Source organism: Orcinus orca, chromosome 17 (assembly GCF_937001465.1).
Source record: "Orcinus orca chromosome 17, mOrcOrc1.1, whole genome shotgun sequence".
Classification (NCBI taxonomy): domain Eukaryota; kingdom Metazoa; phylum Chordata; class Mammalia; order Artiodactyla; family Delphinidae; genus Orcinus; species Orcinus orca.
Window position 1 is genome coordinate 43,583,064 of NC_064575.1, and position 24,357 is coordinate 43,607,420.

The window sequence follows — 24,357 nt, forward strand, 5'->3', positions numbered from 1 at the left end:
GTACTATTGTGAATCTTGTTTTATGTCATTCCTGTGTCTTAGCCTAGATTCTCCAGAAGACAGAGCCTGAACAAAGACGAATGAGCAAGTAGAATATTCTGGAAGTGATCTCAGGGAAACAGGGAAATAAGGAGAGCCAACACTAGAATGAGTTATTGAGTTGGCCACCACCATGGACAAATCTGAAGAATCTTATAAAGTGTTCTCAAAGGTATCTTACCAATAGATACAAAGGTAACACATCATCTTTCACCTTCTGTTGGTCAAGAGTGGCCCCACAGGTATTAACTTCTCTTTCACCTTGTAGTGAAAATCCCACATCAGAGAAACCCCAGGTCAGGCCCTGCAGGCCTGAGGGGAGGTGATATCTTGTTGCATCTGGTAAGGAAGGTGGATGCCACAAAACTGTCACTGAGGTAGTGACAGGAGGAAGAAATGAGGCTGAGAGGATCCAAAGTGGCTTATACTGTACACAGCATGCTCAACATCTTATTGCTTGACCTGTAGTGAGTACTGAGTAAGCAACATTACACCATAAGACTGGATCTGGCTATGCAGAGGGAAGAAAAGAAGACACCTAGGTTATTCTTCCATGGCTGGGGGCAGGGAGCATTTTCAGTGGCACTGAAGAGCAAGCTAAGTGGTCTGGTCCTTGGAGATGAACCATGATTCCTCATTACTAAATGTCCTCTCTTTCCAATTTCAACTTATGTTAATGTTATTTACTAAAAATTTAGTCCTAAAATTATGTAATCAAATAGGCAGTCCCCTGTTCTGAGTAGATAAAATGAATTGCCCTTCTTTCAAAATCACTTATATCCAATCTCTACATTTTTCCCTTGATTGGAAGACTCACACGGACAAGTGCAAATCATAACACAAAGTCGTACACGTGCATAATGCATCTACTGTAGTCTCTTTAAATGAAGGGTGCTTGATTAAAGGAGGATATTGAGAAAGATGAAAATGGGGCAGGATAATATCTGGAGCATCTTTTTAATGTCTGCTGGTCAGAGATAATCACCCTGCAACTTTGCATTTCAGAGTAGCAAGACCTTACAAACTGAAATCATGTTGAAAATATATGCTCTTCTTGTTAAACCAACATTGAGTACATCTGGAAATCAAAACTTAGGAGGGAGACCAGGCATTCTCTCTTCACAGGGACCATTAAAAAGATTCTTCAAACAAACTAGAGAAGAAAAGCAGGGAGTAAAAGATTTTGATCAGTTTTTGTTGTCTTTCCTCTGGATAGTTTGAAACAGGTCACATTACAGAGCTTTCTTGCTCTCCTCATCTTTCCCAACTTGGTATGTATGACTATAAGAAACACTGTTTCTGGACCTGGGAGTCCACATTTCAAAAGATTTGTTTTTCAGTCTGAGATAAAACTGAGAAATAACCATTTCAATGTTCGATATGGATTTATTTTTGCCATGAAAAATCTTGGTAAGGAAAAACAGTTATGAAATGCAAATGGTTTCAACAAATTTGAATTAGGATGCCTTACTTTTGAAAACTAGACACTACCTGTTTTCTGTAAAGAGTCAATTGGGTGGGAAACAGATGTGTGCTTCAACTCTCACTGGGCTGCCAAAGACAGAGCTGTTTCAATAGATGCTTGCTTTATTAACTACAGAAACATAAAGGCTATAACAATTTCAAACTACTTTACTCAGGGATTAAAATAGCTTAAAGATGTAATTATATTAGATTTTTGAATGGAAAGGCAACCTCCTCACAAAGAATATATGTTCCCTGCCATTGGGAAGAGTATAAGGAGGTACAAAGGATAAAACTGTCTACTGCTCTGTAAGTCTTCTTCAACTGGATAATTTAGACACTGGCTGTTCCTAATTTTAGGATTTTACCCCAGCATTTGGTCTAGCATGAAATACGAATAAAGTAATAGATCTAAAAAATGACTACATTGATAGAAACCACTATATAGATAGAGGCAATGGTCATTTACCATATTTTTGTGCCCCAACCCCAAATAGAAATGATAAATCTTAGCCTTAGAAAGATTAGCAGTCAACTAGAAATAGTTGTTCCTATTTCCCTGAACTAATGTGGGTGGGATCCCCTAGTGATATACCACAAACAGCCTGCTTGGTCTTTTGCAGCAGCCTTGGAATATGAGATGAGGTCAGAGAGGCAGAGAGAAGCCAGATGTAGGAAAAGAAAAGCATCCCGGAGCCAGACCTGTAGGCCTTGTAGGGCTTCCGTGATTTTTTTTCTAATTGCTATAGAAAAACCACTCAAATTTTAAGTAGAGGAGTAACTTAACCTAGCTAATATTCTTTAAAAACATTGTTCTGTTTACTGTGTGGAGAATGGATTTTATGGAGCAAAGATTGGAAGCTGAGAGTAGCTAGACTGATCATGACGGTGGACTACATTGAAACCTGTCTGCTACTTTGCTTAACATTTTGCTTAAAGGAATTTCATTTGTCTGGAATTAGTGAATCAAGTTACAAATGCACTTATATCTGTTGCTTTTGAGAGATATGTATACAGTATATATATAATACAATTGTTGAGTAGCTTAAAGAAAAGGAAGTTTATTTGCCTTATATTGCAAAAAGTCCATGTGTACCTCACGATTGCTCGATGTATGCTGTACTTCCAGTTCTCTCGATCACATTCCAGTCAGGAGTAAGGACAGAGAGGAAAGAGGAGAAGGACTTTCTCCTAACGAGGGTTTTACCTTTAATGCAGAAAGGTCAGGAAAGCATTTCTCAAAATAATCATTTGCCAGAACTGTCACATGACCAACCCTAACTATAAGGAAGGCTGAGAGATCAAATATTTTTATTCAGACACTTTGCCATCCTGAGCAAAAGCAGAAATCTCTTAGTGCAAAAAAAGGAATAGTGGGGAGATTGGTTCAAGATAGTGGACTAGAAGGCGGTGCTCTCACTCCCTCTTGCAAGAGCACCGAATCACATCTAACTGCTGAAAAATCATTTACAGGAAGACACTAGAACTTACCAAAAAATACACCCCACATCCAAATACAAAGGAGAAGCCACAATGAAATGGTAGGAGGGACACAATCATAAGAAAATCAAATCCCATAACTGCTGGGTGGGTGACTCACAAACTGGAGAACACTTATACCACAGAAGTCCACGCACTGGACTGAAGGTTCTAAGCCCCACGTCAGGCTTCCCAACCTGGGTGTCTGGCAACAGGAGGAGGAAATCCTACAGAATCAGACTTTGAAGGCTAGTGGGATTTGATTGCACGACTTTGACAGGACTGGGGGAAACAGAGACTCCACTCTTGGAGGGCACACAGAAAGTAGTGTGCGCATTGGGACCCAGGTGAAGGAGCAGTGACCCCATAGGAAACTAAAGCAGACCTACCTGCTAGTGTTGGAGGGTCTCCTGCAGGGGCGGGGTGTGGCTGTGTCTCACTGTAAGGACAAGGACAGTGGCAGCAGAAGTTCTGGGAAGTACTCCTTGGCATGAGCTCTCTCAGAGTCCACCATTAGCCCCACCAAAAAGCCCACAAGGCTCCAGTGTTGGGTCACCTCAGGCCAAACAACCAACAGGGAGGGAACCCAGCTCCACCCATCAGCGGACCAGGGATTAAAGTTTTAATGAGCTCTGTGCACCAGAGCAACAGTCACATTTACCCACCACCAGTCCCTCCCATCAGGAAACTTACACAAGCCTCTCAGATAGCCTCATCCACAAGAGGGCAGACAGCAAAAGCAAGAAGAACTACAATCCTGCAGCCTGCAGGGGAAAACACCACATTCACAGAAAGATAGACAAGATGAAAAGGCAGAGGGCTATGTACTAGATGAAAGAATAAGGTAAAACCCCAGAAAAACAACTAAGTGAAGTGGAGATAGGTGACCTCCAGAAAAGGAATTCAGAATAATGATAGTGAAGATGATCTAGGACCTCAGAAAAAGAATGGAGGCAAAGATCAAGAAGATGCAAGAAATGTTTAACAAAGACCTAGAAGGATTAAAGAACAAACAAAAAAACACAGCTGAACAGTACAATAACTGAAATGAAAAATACACTAGATGGAATCAATACTAGAATAACCGAGGCAGAAGAACGGATAAGTGACCTGTAAGACAAAATGGTGGAATTCATGGCTGGGGACCAGAATAAAGAAAAAAAAAAGAAAAGAAATGAAGACAGCCTAAGAGAACTCTGGGGCAACATTTAAAGCAACAACATTCACATTATAGGGGTCCCAGAAGGAGAAGAGAGAGAGAAAGGACCCAAGAAAAAATTTGAAGAGATTATAGTCAAAAACTTCCCTAACAGGGGTAAAGAAATAACCACCCAAGTCCAGGAAGTGCAAAGATTCCCATACAGGATAAACTCAAGGAGAAACACGATGACACACATAGTAATCAAATTGGCAAAAATTAAAGACAAAGAAAAATTATTGAAAGCAGCAAGAGAAAAACGACAAATAACATAAAAGGGAACTCCCATAAGGTTAACAGCTGATTTCTCAGCAGAAACTCTACAAGCCAGAAGGGAGTGGCATGACATATTTAAAGTGATGAAAGGGAAGAAATTACAACCAAAATTACCTGGCAAGAATCTCATTCAGATTCGAAGGAGATCGAAAACTAAGAAAATTCACTACCACTAAACCAGCTCTACAACAAATGCTAAGGGATTTCTCTAAGTGGGAAACACAAGAGAAGAAAAGGACCTACAAAAACAAACCCTCAAAAATTAAGAAAACGGTAATAGGAACATACATATCAATAATGACATTAAATGTGAATGGATTAAAATCTCCAACCAAAAGACACAGGCTCACTGAATGGATACAAAAACAAGACCCATATATATGCTGTCTACTAGAGACTCACATCAGACCTAGGGACACATACAGACTGAAGGTGAGGGGATGGAAAAAGTTATTCCATGCAAATGGAAATCAAAAGAAAGCTGGAGTAGTAATACTCATATCAGGTAAAATAGACTTTAAAATAAAGAATTTTACCAGAGATAAGGAAGGACATTACATAATGATCAAGGGATCAATCCAAGAAGACATATAACAATTATAAATATATGTGCACTCAATATAGGAGCACCTCAATACATGAGGCAACTGCTAACAGCTCTAAAAGAGGAAATCGACAGTAACACAATAATAGTGGGGGACTTTAACACCTCACTTACACCAATGGACAGATCATCCAAAATGAAAATAAATAAGGAAACACAAGCTTTAAATGACACAATAGACTACATAGATTTAATTGATATTTATAGGACATTCCATCCAAACACAGCAGATTACAATTTCTTCTCAAGTGCGCATGGAACATTCTCCAGGACAGATCACATCTTGGTTCACAAATCAAGCCTCAGTAAATTGAAGAAAATTGTAATCATACCAAGCATCTTTTCTGACCACAATGCTATGAGAGTAGAAATCAATTACAGGAAAGAAACGTAAAAAACACAAACACATGGAGGCTAAACAATACGTTACTAAATAACCAAGAGATCACTAAAGAAATCAAAGAAAAATCAAAAAATACCTAGAGACAAATGACAATGAAAACATGACGATCCAAAACCTATGGGATGCAGCAAAATCAGTTCTAAGAGGGAAGTTTATAGCAATACTATCCTATCTCAAGAAACAAGAAAAATCTCAAATAAACAATCTAACAATACATCTAAAGGAACTAAAGAAAGCAGAACAAACAAAACACAAATTTAGCAGAAGAAAAGAAATCATAATGATCAGAGCAGAAATAAATGAAATAGAAACAAAGAAACCATAGCAAATATCAACAAAACTAAAGCTGGTTCTTTAAGAAGAAAAACAAAATTGATAAACCATTAGCTGGACTCATGAAGAAAAAGAGGGAGAGGACTCAAATAAAAATTAGAAATGAAAAAGGAGAAGTTATAAAAGACACTGCAGATATGCAAAGAATCCTAAAAGATGACTAAAAGCAACTCTATGCCAATAAAATGGACAACCTGGAAGAAATGGACAAATTCTTAGAAAGGTATAACCTTCCAAGACTGAACCAGGAAGAAATAGAAAATGTGAGCAGACCAATCACAAGTAATGAAATTGAAACTGTGATTAAAAATCTTCCAACAAACAAAAGTCCAGGACCAGATGGCTTCACAGGTGAATTCTATCAAACATTTAGAGAAGAGCTAACACCCATACTTCTCAAACTCTTCCAAAAAATTGCAGAGGAAAGAACACTCACAAACTCATTTTATGAGGCCACCATCAACCTGATACAAAAAGCAGACAAAGATTCTAAAAAAAAAAGAAAATTAGAGACCAATATCACTGATGAATATAGATGCAAAATCCTCAACAAAATACTAGCAAACAGATCCAACAACACATTAAAAGGATCATACACCATGATCAAGTGGGATTTATCCCAGGGGTGCAAGGATTCTTCAATATACGCAAAGCAATGTGATACACCATATTAACAAACTGAAGAATAAAAACCATATGATCATCTCAATAGATGCAGAAAAAGCTTTCGACCAACTTCAACACACATTTATGATAAAAACTCTCCAGAAAGTGGGCACAGGGGGAACCTACCTCAACATAATAAAGGCCATATATGAGAAACTCACAGCAAACATCATTCTCAATGGTGAAAAACTGAAAGTATTTCCCCTATGATCAGGAACAAGGCAAGGATATCCACTCTCATCTCTATCATTCAACCCAGTTTTGGAAGTCCTAGCCACAGCAATTGGAGAAGAAAAAGAAATAAAAGGGAAAAAAATTGGAACAGGAGAAGTGAAAATGTCACTGTGCAAATGACATGATACTATACATGGAGAATCCTAAAGATGTAACCAGAAAACTCTAGAGCTAATCAATGAATTTGGTAAAGTTGCAGGACACAAAATTAATGCACAGAAATTTCTTGCATTCCTATACACTAATGATGAAAAATCTGAAAGAGAAATTAAGAAAACACTCCCATTTACCATTGCAACAAGAAGGATAAAATATTTAGGAATATACCTATCTAGGGAGAAAAAAGACCTGTATACTGAAAACTATAAGACACTGATGGAAGAAATCAAAGATGATACAAACAGATGGAGAGATATACCATGCTCTTGGATTGGAAGAATCAATATTGTGAAATGATTATACTACCTAAATCAATCTACAGATTCAGTGTAATCCCTATGAAACTACCAGTGGAATCTTTTACAGAACTAGAACAAAAAATCTTAAAATTTGTAGAGAGACAAAAAAAGATCCCGAATAGCCAAAGAGGTCTTGAGGGACAAAAATGGAGCTGGAGGAATCAGACTCCCTGACTTCAGACTATACTGCAAAGCTACAGTAATCAAGACAATATGGTACTGGCACAAAAACAGAAATATAGGTCAGTGGAATAGCATAGGAAGCCCAGAGATAAACCCACGCACCTATGGTCAACTAATCTATGATAAAGGAGGCAAGGATATACAATAGAGAAATGACAGTCTCTTCAATAAGTGGTGCTGAGAAAACTGGACAGCTACATGTAAAAGAATGAAATTAGAACACTCCCTAACACCATATACAAAAATAAACTCAAAACGGATTAGAGACCTAAATGTAAGACCAGGCACTATAAAACTCTTAGAGGAAAACACAGGAAGAACACTCTTTGACATATATCACAGCAAGATCTTTTTTGATCCACTTCCTAGAGTAATGGAAATAAAAACAAAAATAAACAAATGGGACCTAATGCAACTTAAAAGCTTTTGCAAAGCAAAGGAAACTACAAACAAGATGAAAAGACAACCCTCAGAATGGGAGAAAATATTAGCAAATGAATCAATGGACAAAGGATTAACCTCCAAAATATATAAATAGCTCATGAAGCTCAATATTAAAAAAACAAACAACCCAATCCAAAAGTGGGCAGAAGACCTAAATAGACATTTCTCCAAAGAAGACATACAGATGGCCAAGAATCACATGAAAACTGCTCAACATCACTAATTATTAGAGAACTGCAAATCAAAACTACAATGAGGTATCACCTCACACCAGTTAGAATGGGCTTCATCAGAAAATTTACAAACAACCAATGTTGGAAAATGTGTGGAGAAAAGGGAACACTCTTGCACTATTGGTGGGAATGTAAGTTCTCCCTCTGGAGAACAGTATGGAGTTTCTTTAAAAAACTAAAAACAGAATTACTATATTACCCAGCCATCTCACTACTGGGCATATATCTAGAGAAAACCATAATTCAAAAAGACACATGCACACCAATATTCATTGCAGCACTGTTTACAATAGCCAGGACATGGAAGCAACCTAAATGCCCATCGACAGATGAATCAAAAAAGAAGATGTGGTATATATATACAATGGAATATTACTCAGTCATAAAAAGGAATGAAATTGGATCTTTTGTAGGGACGTGGATGGATCTAGAGACTGTCATACAGAGTGAAGTAAGTCACAAAGAGAAAAACAAATATCGTATATTAACGCATATATGTGGAACCTTGAAAAATGGTACAGAAGAACTGGTTTGCAAGGCATAAATTGAGACACAGATGTAGAGAACAAACATATGGACACCAAGGGGGAAAAGTGGTGGAGGATGGAGGTGGTGTGATGAATTGGAAGATTGGGACTGACATGTATATACTAATATGTATAAAATGGATAATTAATAAAAACCTGCTGTATGAAAAAATAAAATTCAAAAGAAAAAAAAAGGAGTAGTCACTAAAGATAGGGACAAGCAGGGTCTGCTGATCTACTAGTGGTACTCTCTACCCTATATGCTTACCTAAAACATGGCAATCAGCTACAATATGAAAACAATTGACACCTTGGCCGATAGCACTTTAAAATCCTGACAGTGAAGACATGTCATCATCTGTAAAATGATGTACTTAGTGAATCATTACAGTAATAATCTGTAATATATATATTTAATTTGAGAAAAGAATCTTCAAAATAATAAACTACTGATTTTGTATTTGAGGTGTACTTTACTCTTCCCACGCAGTGTAGTATCTCAGCATCCATTATGTTGTGCTCTTTAGTCAACTGGCAAATGGGATCACCATCACTAACCCAGATGTAGACATTTTGGATCCTCGCTTTTGGTAGTAATATTTCTTTCTATCCTAGAATTCTATTATTAACAACAAGGTTATACTAAGTAAAGCCATCCAGAAAGATACTAGTAGGCTCAAATTATAAGAAAGTTTTACAAAAGTTAAAATGACAAACTAAAATGTAAACTTAGGTTTAAGTTTGTTTAGAATTGTTGAAAAACAGTCACTTTTCTAAGTCTAAAAGATTGCTACAATAAGCAAAATGAGTGAGGTTTATTTGGAGGTCTAGATTAGTTCTTAAGTGTTACAATTTGATGTTATGGTTAAGTGTTCTGTAAGAAGTTATTATATATATATATATAATATGATATGTATATGTATTTTATGATTCCATATTCTCTATTATGATTTCTTCATTTTTATGGCAGGTATTTTCCAATTAAATGACTCTCCAGTTTTACAATAAAGTCAGTAGGAAAAAAGCACTCAATTAACTGCAATGTCATTATTCCATAAAAGGTTTCTTCTTTTTTTTTTTAATCTTTGTTAGAGTGTAGTTGATTTACAATGTTGTGTTAGTTTCAGGTGTACAGCAAAGTGAATCAGTTACACATATACATATATACACTCTTTTTTAGATTCTTTTCCCATATAGGTCATTGCAGAGTATTGAGTTGAATGCCCTGTGCTATACAGCAGGTCCTTATTAGTTATCCATTTTATATATAGTAGTGTGTATGTGTCAATCCCAATCTCCCAATTTATCCTTCCTCTCTTCTCCCCTTGCTAGCCATAAGTTTGTTTTCTACATCTGTGACTCTATTTCTGTTTTGTAAATAAGTTCATTTGTACGATTTTTTTTTTAGATTACATATATAAGCAATATGGTATTTGTCTTTCTCTATCTGACTTACTTCACTCAGTATGACAATCTCTAGGTCCATCCATGTTGCTGAAAATGACATTATTTTATTCTTTTTGATACTTGAGAAATATTCCATTGTACATATGTACCACATCTTCTTTATCCATTTATCTGTTGATAGACATTTAGGTTGCTTCTGTGTCCTAGCTATTGTAAATAGTGCTGCAATGACTATTGAGGTGCATTTGTCTGTTCAAATTATGGTTTTCTCTGGATATGTGCCCAGGAGTGGTATTGCTGGATCATATGGTAGCTCTATGTTTAGCTTTATAAGGAACCTCCATACTGTTATCCACAGTAGCAGTACCAATTTACATTCCCACCAACTGTGTAGGAGGGTTCCCTTATCTCCACACCTTCCATGAAAGGTTTCTTCTAAATTGCCTAAAAGGTATAGGATTGATCTATGTGAGTTCTAGGATTCTAGTTCTATAGGCTTTTAAGATTCTAGCTCTAGGATTCCACATTTTCATTATCTAGAGGTATTCCTAGATTTATGAAAGCACAAGAACTTAATCATATCTAATCTGAAATATGTATGTATTTTACTTGGATAAAACTGAGGAGGAAACAAGAGAAGTTGACTGTTTCAGTAACTCTTAGTGAGAATACCACTGTGATAACTAGTCTCTGATGATGGTCACACTGATGAACCACACCTCCTGGTATGCAAATCTATGCATGATCCCCTCCCCTTGAGTCTAGGCTGATCCTATGACTCATCAGGCTCACCCTATGACTGACTAATAGAACACAGTAAAAGTGACGCTGCATGACATCTGAGGCCAGTACCTAAAATGTCTTGCAGCTTCTACTAGGGTCTCTTTGGAACATTTGTTTTAATGGAAGACACTTGCCATGTGAGAAGAGTGACTACCCTAAGATTTCCATGCTCTGAGGAAGCTAAGATGGCCATGTGAGAGGCCACATGGTGGGAGAGACGCTGAACAGCCTGAGCTGTTCCAGCCATCCCAGACCAAATGCCAAATGTGCAAGTGAAGAAGCCATCTGGGATATCCAGCCCAGTCGAGCTTTCATATGACTCCAGCCCAGCCACCATCTGACTGCAAACAGATGGTGAAATTCCAAATGAGCACTGATCATCAGAACAAAAAAACAAATTAAAACCACAGAAATTTATTGCCCCACAGTTCTGGAAGCTAGAAGTCCAAAATCAATGTGTCAGCAGGGTCAGGCTCTCTCTGAAAGCTCTAAGAGAGGATCCTTCCTTACCTCTTCCTAGTTTCTGGTGGTTGCTGGCAATCCTTGGCATTCCTTGACTTGTTGATACATTGCTCCAATCTCTGCTCCTATCTTCACATGTTGTTTCCCTCTCTATGTATTTGTGTCCAAATTTCCCTCTTCTTATAAGGACATCAGTCATTGAATTAGGGCACACCTTAATCCAGTGTGACCTCATTTTAGCTTGATTACATCTGCAAGGACCCTATTTTCAAATAAGATCATATTCACATTCCTACTAGTGGATAGGACTTCAACTTATCTTTTGGGGGACACAATTCAACCCATAGCACTGTCCAATGCCTTCCTTGCTCAAAGTCACTATAATGGCCTCACACACTTTTCTTCCACACTCTATGTGAATTCATCTCACACTGCTCACTATGCTTCCCTGTCTTACAGGGCATGCTCCCTCCTCAGGGCCCTTTAACCTTCTATGATCCTTTTGCCTGGTACCCTCTTTCCTGAGACACCACCTCTCCACCCTCCATCCCCTTTCAGATCTTAATCACTTCCTCGGTAAGGCCTTCCTTGACCACATTATTTAAAATTCTCTTACTACCCCTCACCATCTGACACTCTCATCCCTCTTCTTGGCACCATTCTTCTTCTCTGATAAGGCTATAGCTCTTACCATCCCCATTTCACAGTAAGATGAAATATCTTGCTCAACATCATGGAACTAACTAAGAGAAGGAAATAGAGAAGCTGACTCCTTACAAACTTACTCCAGAACTTGTTCTCTTAGTGTTCTATGAAGTCTCTTAATGACTATTTTCTATATTTAATTCATTACCCACCTGGCTAGGATGTAAAAGGCCCAGGCTTAGTGGCAATCAATATATTTCCAATGAAGGATAAATTGTACCTTGCCTCATTTAAACAAATTTTTTTCAACATTCATAAAAGTCTGGTTTTCCATTTAAGACACAGGGTGGAAATTCTGAGCATGAAGGTATAAACTAATATTTTTATTTTCTTGACTAGTGATCCAGAGGCTGACTGAGCAATAAATCAAGGAGAGTTTATATTTTATTGAGTTCCCATCATGTCTATAATACTGGGGGTCCTGGTGCCTAAAGAATAGCATGGACCCATAGTTAAATGATTTATTTCAGCGAACAATTTTGTTTATACAAATCAATCAAGAATAATTGTCAATGGTGCCATTTCTAAACAAAGGCTTATTTATTGGTATGATGTCACATAGACACAATTGTTTATTTGCATTATGTCACATGAACACACATACGTTTGTTTATGTGCCTGATGTCAGACCAAGAAAAGGGTCACCCATGGCTGAAGACATTTCTGGGAATTACCCAAATGCCAGTCACTGCAGAAAGTGCTTTTGATGTACTGCTAATTAACTTTCCATAACTACGCTGAGGAAGGTGTTTTATCTCTGCTTTCCAGATGAAGAAACTGAGTATCTGGGAGATTCAATAATCCGGTCCAAAGTTACCCAGAAAGTCAGGATATGAAAATAGATCTATAAAACCTCAAAGCAATACTATACAAAGACTGCAGTATATTTTTAAATTTGCAGTGAAAAATATGCACAGGAGCAAGCAAGAATATATTCACATTAGCTAGCTGTACACTCTACTTCCCATTTAATAATGCCTACAATAGTAACCATGTTACTATCACACACAGTGTTTATTAGCCTCAGGATGCTTCTATCTTGGGCAGTTCTCAAAAGGCACACAAAATCTTCTGTTTATTATTTTCTGTATTTCATGAAAACTATATTTTAGTTATTTTGCAATTTGCCTCAGATTGTGAAGACAATCTTTCTATCAGTTGTAATACAGTAATATTTTTCAGGAAGACACTAGCCATCTTGCTTGATTTGAGAGCACCAGGCCTTTTGCTAAGCCACTTGTGAAATGTCCTTCCCTGATTCAGGTTTACAAGTTGATGTGGCCACAACTGACTGGTGCAGGTGGTTAACTCATCAGATTTGTATTGATTCTGATTAGCAGCAATGAAGATCATTTAACTTATAATACCTGTGTCCCAAATACCTGAGGGTGCATTCCTTTAGAGACTAGAGGTTTTATGTACTCATTATATGTCTCAAAAAAGTCATAACTTTGATATATGAATAAACTAATCAAGATACATTAACAGGTTTGAATTTTGCTAGGCACTTTTTCATATAAGTATTTTAAAATAGCTTTTCTTTTGCTGAAGGAGGAGAAAATAAACCTCTTCAAAGACCAGAGAGAGCGAGGATTTGAACCCTGGCTCCAAAATCCATATTCTTGAATGTTACATTACAGTGTTTTTGCATTCCTAGTAGTTAGCTACTACTCTTAACTAGATCTTCATATTCTGTTCTTATTTGCAATCTTTGCCTTTTCCCCAGAGAAAGACATACATGAGTGCTTTGAGAGCATTTATCTCATCATGTTCTCAGACTCTTAATAAGTTCTTCATTTATTTGTTCAATAAACACTTCTGAGAATGTGGTATACTCCTGGGTAGATTCTGAGGATATAAAATGGATTGGACATTGACCTTTGCCTTAAAAAAATCACATAATCCATAGGCAGATAAGACAGACAAATACTGTTGATACAGGGTGAAATTGTGCTTTGGTGCTAAGGAAGCACACAGGAGATTTATGAACTGCAGAGTAAGTGAAGAAGAAGTCAGGATTCAGGATAAGGGATCATCTGAGCTGAGTATGAAATACCATAGTTTTATGGATGAAAATACTTTATAAAGGCTATCCAAGCACAGGAGAAATTTATGAAAAAGCAGCTCCAGAATTTAAAAATTTGGCATATGTATGGACTGATCCATAATTGAGAGTTTGCAGGGCATCTGAGGGAAAAATGTAGATCTAGTGTGCTGGTCATGAAATGAGAAAAGTGGTAGAATGACTGAACCATCAAGGCCACTAGAGAATGAAGTGGGCAGAAAGGGAGAAAGGAGAGGGCCTGAGGGACCGGATGTCTCTAGAAACAAAACAAAACAAAACAAAACATGTGTACTTGTACTTGTGAGTAAAGCACTGAGAAGTCTTGAAAAGACTTTGTTTGTAGATTGGTACTTTGTGATTTTAGATTTCTAGAACTGTAGAAGTGATGGCAACTTTTCTAGTGGAGAAAGATTATGACATTACCAAATATACTTCTCTTGGTTCATTCTGTTAGTTGGCAAAAGGCTGAGTGCTCTTCAGAGAAAGGTACATGAAATCCATGTTTCCTACAAGGATATCCTAAAAAGTGGCATCTGTGATCAATTGACAAGTGCAATTTCTGCTGATTCCAGCTTTTTGATACAGAACTGTATATTAGTAACCTTCTCTACAAGTACTGAACAGATAAAAATCCATCTATGAAATATGTTAATCAATAATGTAATTTGTTCTTTCACTCACCAGATGGAAAGTACAGTAGAGTATATCATTTTCAGATGTATTAGATATTTTTATTTGTTTTATTTTTCTTTTCTTGAAGAGTATTCTGACACATACTTTAAAGACATCATCTCTCAGGTTTTGGCCTGTTGAGTCAGGCCCTAATATCCGTAAGGACAAAGCTTGTGCAAGACATAGTCCCCTCTTGAGACTGCTCTGAGGATAATCAGAATGTGAGAGCTTTGCCAAACAGTTGCTGAAAGGCAAACAGTTGATCTACAACAACATTTTTCTTTTGTTGTTGTTGTTAATTTTCCTTTTTTCTTTCTTTCTTTCTTTCTTTCTTTCTTTCTTTCTTTCTTTCTTTCTTTCTTTCTTTCTTTCTTTCTTTCTTTCTCTCTCTCCCTCCAGCTGCATTGAGTCTTCTTTGCTGCACGCAGGCTTTCTCTAGTTGCAGTGAGCGGGGACTACTCTCTGTTGCAGTGCACAGACCTCTCATTGTGGTGGCTTCTCTTGTTGCAGAGCACAGGCTCTAGGCACGTGGACTTCAGTAGTTGTGGCTTGTGGGCTCTAGAGCGTAGGCTCACTAGTTGTGGCACACAGGCTTAGTTGCTCCATGGCATGTTGGATCTTCCTGGCCCAGGGCTTGAACCTGTGTCCCCTGCATTGGCAGGCAGACTCTTAATCACTGTGCCACCAGGTAAGCCCTACACCAACATTTTTAATACAAAGCAATTTTCTCTGAGACACCAGATTTGGGTGAAAATCAACTCATTGGAAACTCATGTAATAATTGCATTGGGAGTAAGTTCAAGTAAAATACTGATTATGAAACAAGAGACCAAGCTGTATCATAGGAAATATGAAACCAGTTCTTGGTTGCAACAAAAAAAATAAAATACCTAGGAATAAAACCTACCTAAGGAGGCAAAAGACCTGTGTGTAGAAAACTATAAGATACTGATGAAAGAAATCAAAGACAACACAAACAGATGGAGCGATATACTGCATTCTTGGATTGGAAGAATCAATATTTTGAAATGACTATACTACATAAAGCAATCTACAATCTACTACTTAATGCAATCCCTATGAAATTACCAATGGCATTTTTTACAGAACTAGAACAAAAAATCTTAAAATTTGTATGGAGACAAAAAAGACACCGAATAGCCAAAGAGGTCTTGAGGGAAAAAAACGGAGCTGGAGGAATCAGACTCCCTGACTTCAGACTGTACTACAAAGCTACAGTAATCAAGACAATATGGTACTGGCACAAAAACAGAAATATAGATCAATGGAACAGGATAGAAAGCCCAGAGATAAACCCATGCACCTGTGGTCAACTAATCTATGACAAAGGAGGCAAGGATATACAATGGAGAAAAGACAGTCTCTTCAATAAGTGGTGCTGGGAAAACTGGACAGCTACATGTAAAAGAATTAAATTAGAATACTCCCTAACACCATACACAAAAATAAATTCAAAATGATTAAAGACCTAAATGTAAGGCCAGACAGTATAAAATTCTTAGAGGAAAACATAGGCAGAACACCCTTTGACATATATCACAGCAACATCTTTTTTGACCCACCTTCTAGAGTAATGGAAATAAAAATAAAAATAAATAAAGAAATGGGACCTAATGAAACTTCAAAGCTTTTGCACAACAAAGGAAACCATAAACAAGACGAAAAGCAATCCTCAGAATGGGAGAAAATATTTGCAAATGAAGCAACTGACAAAGGCTTAATCTCCAAAATATACAAATAGCTCATGCAACTCAATATCAAAAAAACAAACAACACAGTCAAAAACTGGGCAGAAGATCTAAACAGACATTTCTCCAAAGAAGACATACAGATTGCCAACAAACACATTAAAAGATTCTCAACATCACTAATTACTAGAGAAATGCTAATCAAAACTACAATGAGGTATCACCACACACTGGTCAGAATGTCCATCATCAAAAAAAAATCTACAAATAAATGATGGAGAGGGTGTGGAGAAAAGGGACCCCTCTTGCACTGTTGGTGGGAATGTAAATTGATATAGCCACTATGGAAAACTGTATGGAATTTCCTTAAAAAACTAAAAATACAACTACCATATAACCCAGCAATCCTGCTACTGGGCATATACCCAGAGAAAAAAATAATTCAAAAAAACAGTTGCATTTGGAAGTATATAGCAGCACTATTTACAATAGCCAGGACATGGAAGCAACCTAAATGTCCATTGACAGATGAATGGATAAAGAAGATATGATACATATATACAGTGGAATATACTCAGCCATAAAAAGGAACAAAATTGTGTCATGTGAATGGACCTAGAGAGTGTCGTACAGGGTGAAGTAAGTCAGAAAGAGAAAAAAAATATCGTATATTAATGCATACATGTGGAATCTAGAAAAATTGTATAGATGATCTTTTTGCAAAGCAGAAGTAGAGACACAGATGTAGAAATCACACATATGGATACCAAGGCAGAAAAGGGGGTGAGTGGGATGAATTGGGAAATTGGGATTGACATATATACACTACAGATACCATGTATGAAATAGATAACAAATGAGAACATATGTATAGCTCAGGGAAATCTACTCAATGCTCTGTGGTGACGTAAATGGGAAGGAAATCCAAAAAGAGGGGATATATGTGTACATATAGCTGATTCACTTTGCTGTACAGTAGAAAGTAACACAACATTGTAAAGGAACTATATTCCAATAAAAGTTAATTAACAAAAAGAAACTAGTTCTTGGTACATTGTAAGAGTAACCCCAAAGCCTGTGTTACACAGGCCCTTTTCCAGGGATGGTTTTTCCACCACTTTATCCTGGAGGTAGAGAAATATTGCTTGGAGGAGGAAGTCCCATTCAACATTCTTTTGCTGCTTAACCGTGCTCTGGGTCACCCTCCATTCATGGACAACTTTCATCCCAATATCAAAGTAGTGCATCTGTCACCAAATACTATGTCGCTCATCCAACCTATGGGCCAGGGAGTTATTATAGCTACTTTCAAGAAGTATTATTTATGTCACACTTTTTGTCAAGCAGTAAAGGTGAGTGACAAATGAGGAGCAACATGGCAAAAATTTTGTAAGGACTATAACATCTATGAGGCCATAAAAAACATTGACTTTGCTTGGTATGAGGTTACGGCTGTCACCATGAATTTGGCTTGGAAGAACCTTTGCCTGCAGTTTGTTCATGACTTTTGTGGATTTTAGAAGGTGGATGAGGAGTCCAAAGAGGTCTTCTGCAACGTAGTGATCCTCAGCGAGAAGATGGAGCTAGATCTGCAAGAGGACGACTTCATTGAACTCCCTGACGCGTAACACAAGGAGCATACTAATGAAGACCTGATGGAATTGGAGGCCCAGAGAAAGGACAAAGAGAGACAAGAGGAAGAAGTAACAGAAGAACTGAAGAGATTCATGATGCAGGAAATGGCAAGGGGATTTTCTTTATTTGAGGAGGCACTGTAAGTTTTTGAGGCACAGGACCCAAATGTAGAACAGTGTACGCAGCTTACAGAGCTACTACCCAGATATCACTGGATCATTTTTTCAAGAGGGTAGATAGAATTGAATCCAGTAAGGAACTAGAACCTGTGCCTTCAATGTCAGGCATGGTGAAATTGCACCTTGCCCTCCATCTCCTATTGTTAATAATCCTTCAGCTCTACCATTTCCCACCTCCTCTCTCTCCTCCAGTCAGTAGCTCTTCTTTCTTGTTCACTTGATGCCACCCCTGTATGTCAGCTCTTGTACTGTACTACCGTACTTCTCAAGATATTGTACTGTAAGATTAAAAATGTTTTCTTTATTTTTTGGTATTTGTTTTTTATGTATTATTTGTGAGAAAAGTATTATAAACCTATTACAGTACAGTACTATACAGCCGATTGTGTTGGTTGGGTACCTACACTAACTTTGTTGGACTTACGAACAAATTGGACTTACGAACATGCTCTCGGAACTCATTCATATGTAGGGGACTTACTGTATGTATATATATGTATAAGTATATATATGGATATGGATATATGGATAATATAAGAAAAGAAGGAAATCCTGCCATTTGCAGGAATTCCTAAGAAAAGAAGGAAATCCTGCCATTTGCAACAACATGGATGGATCTTGAGCACACTGTGCTAAATGAAATAAGCCAGACAGATAGACAAATACTGTTTCACCTCACTTATACATAAAATCTAAAAAAACAAACAAAAAAAAACTCATAGGAAAAGAGAGATATTTGTTCTTACCAAAGGCTGGGGTAATTGAATGAAGGTAGTTGAGAGGTACAAACTTCCAGTTGTAAGATAAATTAAAATTAGGGATGTAAAGTACAACATGATGACTATAGTTAACGCTGCTGTATGGTATATTTGAAAGTTGCTAAGAGTAAACCCTAAAAGTTCTTAACACAAGGGGAAAAAATTTGTAACTATATAAGGAGATGGATGTTTACTAAACATACTGTGGTAATCATTTTGCAATATTTGTAATTCAGGTCATTATGTTGTACACCTTAAACTTTTACTGTGCTATATGTAATAATATCTCAATAAAACTAAAGAAAACGAAAAGAAAACCCTCTGGCCTCAGCAAATTATGAACACATTGGTTAGTTAAACACTTTTTTCTAACTTCATGCCAGTTTTTTTTTTTCACAAATTGTTAAGTTTTGGCCAATATTCCACACAAGGAGCAGGTGGGCTCTTCCAACAATTGATGATTGTGACACACTCCATTATATTTTGAGAAATTCAGAGGTAGCAGAAGATTGACAATTCTTCAGCTGGTATCTACTTAGCCTTTGACTGTGGACAGAAACTGATCATGTATGAATTTACCTAGATTCATTGTTATTAATGTACAGACAGAATATCAAAATTTTTTAATTTAATTTTTATTTTATATTGAATTATAGTTTATTTACAATGTCATTTAGTTTGTAAAGTGATTCAGTTATACATATACATATAACCATTCTTTTTTAGATTCTTTTCCCATATAGGTTATTACAAAATATTGAGTAGATTTCCCAGTGCTATACAGTAGGTCCTTGTTGATTATTTTATATATAATAGTGTGTATATGTTAACCCCAAACTCCTACTTTATCCCTCCCCCAACCTTTCCCCTTTGGTAACCATAAGTTTGTTTTCAAAGTCTGTGAGTCTATTTCTGTTTTGTAAATAAGTTCATTTGTATCATTTTTTTAGATTGAGATATGTAAAATGGTGATGGGTTTTGACCTCCTTCTCTTTGCCTTGTACCTTAATGATTTGAAGGCAATACTTAAGAAGTAGGAACTATGGCCATGTACTATCAAATATAAAGAGCTAAACATTCTTCTCTATTTCACTGTTTTCAGATGGAAAATCAAGTGATCTTGTACCACAATCTGTCCTTTCAATTCTCATCAGGTTTGTTCTGATCAACTAGACAAATGTCTCCTTCATTGTACCTGTAGTTATATGCTGGTTCAAAGACAATGACCATCCTAGGTAGCTAAGAATAGTGATAAAAAGAGTAGTTGTTGGAGGAGGTCATCGACAGGACATGATCATCAGGTTGACCAGCAAACTGGATCCAGGCAATGAGTCTCCTCACTCCCTTTCCGCCCTTGGGATGTGTGTTCCACTTGCCTTCCCCACACTAGAAGCTGCCCCAAGGACACAGTTCAGAGAGTAAAGTGTTGTTGAGGCTATCTGAACAGTATAGGTGACTGAACCTAGCTAAGGCTTCTATACAAACTTTAAGATTCTGGTGCACATGTGCGGGAATCTACTCAGCTGCCCAAGACACCCTCCTAAGTAAGTTCCCTTGGTTGTTAAACCTGCTACCTACCAACCTGGAGTGGTCTGCATCTTTCTTTAAAGTCTCCTTGCCCTCTGTGTACAAGTACAAAGGCCAATTTACAAACAATAGTTGGGTTTCCATGTGATTTTCATAAAAAAAGAGTGAGACAAAATCAATTATTCTAAGACCAAAATAATCATTTTTGACAGGTGGACTCTAATATTTAATTAGCAAGTATCTGTCAGTTCTCCACATGGAATCAAATCATTCCATGTTCCTGGGTTACATTTTTCTCACTAATCTTTATCTGATTTTTATAAGAAGCTGAATTCTTTTAAATTAGTTAACCTGTGTGTATTTTACTGAAACTTTTTAGCTACCACAGACAGTTGGCAATGGTTCATTTGAAAATAGTTCAAAATAAAAGGGTATAGTTGTGCTCTATAGAATTGGACTTTGGGAACTCAGTCACCCATGGGCATAAAAGTTCAAGTGGACCAAGAACTTTTTCTGCATAAAACCTGTAGCCAGTACTTCAGACCACCTTAATATCAATATTAGGGGCATGGCACTAATCTTTATTTTAACTATTCTACCCTTCCTTTGACCCATTTATCTACTTATTGTATGTAGTTGCAAGTTGTCAGTTTTTTCAAGCCATGACCTCAAGCACTTTTTGTACAAAGTGGGTAATAATAAAAATGATAATAATAATAAGAGCTACTAACAACAACAATAAATTTATAGCTTAGACTTTTGGAAGAGGCCCCCAGAGCTTACCCAGTTTAATAGCTGAGATCCAGGATAGGCAACTTAACTTTGTGGCAGGCTCAGGTGAAAATCTATAATTTTGATTCTCTGTTTGATTCTCTGTTTAATACTCTCTCCACTAACCCAGGTGTCTCTGATTTTTCAGGGCAATGGTTCCTGCTATCATCTCAAAAGCTAGAACCCTTCTATCCTCTGCCAGAATATCACTGGAAACCATGAAAGTAGGGATTCCCTTTCTCTCTCCCTGAAACTTTCACAAACCTGAAAATTTTCTAAACAAAAATTCCTGTTTGACATTATTCAGATAAACGCTAAAGTCCACATTTGGATTTTCAAGACAATATTGGTAAAAATATTTTATAATGCAGTGAAATGTTCACACCTTATTCAGTGTTTGCAGCTGCACTTACATAGACATTAGGAATCTCGGAGTTGTTTTAAGTATTTGTAGCTGGCAAGAGACAACAGGGGGAATCCAAAATTGAAGGATTAACTCTATCTAAGAGGCCATTATCAAAAGGAAACTCCTCTTATTCTTTGATAAAGACTTCCAAAGTGGACAACAGCCAAGAAAGCTTTTTTTTTCCCCCCACCTCCTATCAAAGATTGCATCCCTCATTTTAAAAGTCTAATGACGCTGGCCTTTTTCTGGATCCATCTGTGCTATATCTGGACTCTCTCTGCCAAAGAGACTCAGAGTCTGGTTTTGTTCAATTGTACTTTGCTCTGTGCTCTCTTTTTATATATCCTTTAAATGGTTATTTAGACCATAGTTCTCATCAAACAAAAGATGTCTATCTTTTATCATTTGGAGATATTGAAAGGAATGTTCCTTCTCTCCCTGCCTCTCAAAGCATTTACAGTCATTATACAACGAGAAGAGAAATTCCACAGAGACCAACTACCATAAACAAGTGCAGGTTAAGGATATGTGAACATATTTTACATTTGATATATTTAGTTTCAATATCTGAAAGGGCTCAAGTAAATTTATGATGTTCTATTGCAAGCTATGTGATTTTTATAGACTCCAGGGGAAATATATTCTAACTCTTGCTTCTTCATATCAAATGTATATTGAACAAAAGATAGTTTGCCTTCTAAAGGCACCTAGTCAGACTGAAAGTCTAAGTATTTAAGCTCTTTTTGAAGTATATTTTGATGTTTGAAAATGCATTCTTTTTGCATAGGTCTTTTCTGTCACAAGAGCAAACATAGATAGAAATACCATCCACAGTTTTAATATCAGTCCTAAAGTATAATTATTATGCGATTTGAAAATGCAGCCTGCCATGACCTGGAGCTTAGGAATGGTGAAGTGAGTGACCCTGGAGCTGGTGTAGTCAATTGTGCTCACATGACCTCATCCTAGGACAGGGGTGGAGATGGCAATGCTGAAGGCAAGGAGAGGAGGTAAGCAGAAGACCACAGAGATGCAGTCCCTGCTGACGGTGGTTGATCAGAAGCATTGGGCATATTGCAAGGATGTTAAGAGAGCTGTCTCTGGTCAACCTGTGTGGGTTTGGACCCCAGCTCCAGAAGTGTACAGATGTGTTTTCTTAAGCAAGTTATTTAACCTCTCCAGGCGTCAGTAGCTTAATCTGTAAAGTAGGAAAACAACAGTTGTCACTTCATAGCATTGTTGAGATTTAATAAGATGATGTACATAAAGTGCTTATTCAAAGACATCCCTATAAAATAATGGTTAATAATGCAGACTCTAACCTCAGTGTAAGGTTTAAACATAAACACATCACATACTTTCTGTGTAATTCTCTTTTAGTCTCAGTTTCCTCTTTGGGAATATGGAGGTAATAAATACTAGGAGCATTGTTGTGCGGATTACATTAGTTAATTCATATGCTTATAGAAGTGCCTAATGCATGATAAATGCTCAAAAATATTAGCTGTTATTATTAGAGTTCCTAAAAATGTTACTTGGAAAGCATCCAGGGCCAAATAAACAGTGTTTAGTTTCAATTGTTTGCTTATCTAGTTCCCACAGCAAAAGGAGAGAGAAATATTCTCCCCTTATTTCTCTTCTGTTCTAAACCCATTTGTTTTTCTCCCAGAAGAAAGGAGGTGTACTTGTTTGGCTGTGGAAAATGGGGAAGGGTGCACATTAGGTTTGCATCCTGACTCATCCTGCCCCATATGTCTACCAATACCTCCAGGATGGGGTGTGCATTGCCCTGCAAGCTGTGAAATCAGATGGCTTCAGGCACATGCTTTTTCCTGAGTGGAATCATGAAGGACTCTCCTTTGCCTGGTCTGAATTTAAGAGGTCTTAGAGTTTCATCTTTATTCATGGACTCAACAGGTGTGGCCTCCACTGCTAGTGAGCAGTCATCTGTGGCTCGGCACTTGACAAAGGTGATTTTACTGTATGATGAATCTTATTGAATGTTACAGCTAAGAACTCTATTGTCTGTCAGTGGAGAGGGTTTGAGATACAGCCAGGTGTACCAGTCCTGAGATGAAACAATGCTGGATTGTATGTTATCAGTTTCATAAAGCATACGCTTGCTGTCAATAATGTTTATTCTTGGGCTTCCCTGGTGGCGCAGTGGTTGAGAGTCCACCTGCCGATGCAGGGGACATGGGTTTCTGCCCCGGTCCAGGAAGATCCGACATGCCGCGGAGCGGCTGGACCTGTGAGCCATGGCCGCTCAGCCTGCGCATCCAGAGCCTGTGCTCCGCAGCGGGAGAGGCCACAACAGTGAGAGGCCCACGTACCGCAAAAAAAAAAAAAAAAAGTTAATTCTTTAAAAAATACATATGTTTGACAATACGGTTCTTTGAGTTGTGGCATATTAAGCCCTTGAACTCACAGATTCAGTTTTATCAACATGATGATCATCTTACACGAATGTTAGCCTTTCTCACTCATCACCCAAGGACATCCTGAAACAGCAAGTCTGAATATGTGTAAGGAGGGACTGAGGTGGATCAAATCAGGAGAGAGGGAGGGGTGCAGAAAGTGGCGTGGAGCTAGATTTAGGTAGAAAATAATTTCCTAAAAAAACTTTTACTCTTATTGAGGTTCGTAATCCATAAAATTTGACCTTATTTCCAGAGAAAAAAGATCCATGATCTTGTGAATTTGAGTGTCTGTAAATTTTTTCCCAAGCTTCTCAGCA

General features: G+C 37.4%; 1 pseudogene; it reads left to right on the top strand.

Annotated features, from left to right (window-relative positions):
• Positions 1-17,606: 17,606 nt before the first annotated feature.
• Positions 17,607-24,357, top strand: part of LOC101275218 (60S ribosomal protein L27a-like) — a 38,870-nt pseudogene continuing 32,119 nt past the window's right edge.